The following is a 297-nucleotide window of genomic DNA, read 5'->3' on the forward strand; positions in this document are numbered from 1 at the left end:
CTGTACGTTGTCTCACGACCGAGATGACCACTGAGTGGTGTGTTGTGCGCCTCATAGAGGATGCGGTATTTCAAATCGTCATCATGAGGAACCACAATTCGTATTGTATCCGATGAATCGGTGCTATAGTACAGCAAACCGTTATTCTGCGAATATCGGTGCAATCGTGCACGTTGTCTTTGTGAAAATTTCTGGTCCAAACTTCCAAACTCCTAGCTTCCTAGAGCCCGTAGCGACGATACACACATCTCATCACCCGCATACGCGGTGCGGATCAAATCTGTCACAGACGACGTT

Source organism: Plasmopara halstedii (assembly GCF_900000015.1).
Source record: "Plasmopara halstedii genome assembly, contig: Scaffold_3124, whole genome shotgun sequence".
In the NCBI taxonomy this organism is placed as follows: domain Eukaryota; phylum Oomycota; class Peronosporomycetes; order Peronosporales; family Peronosporaceae; genus Plasmopara; species Plasmopara halstedii.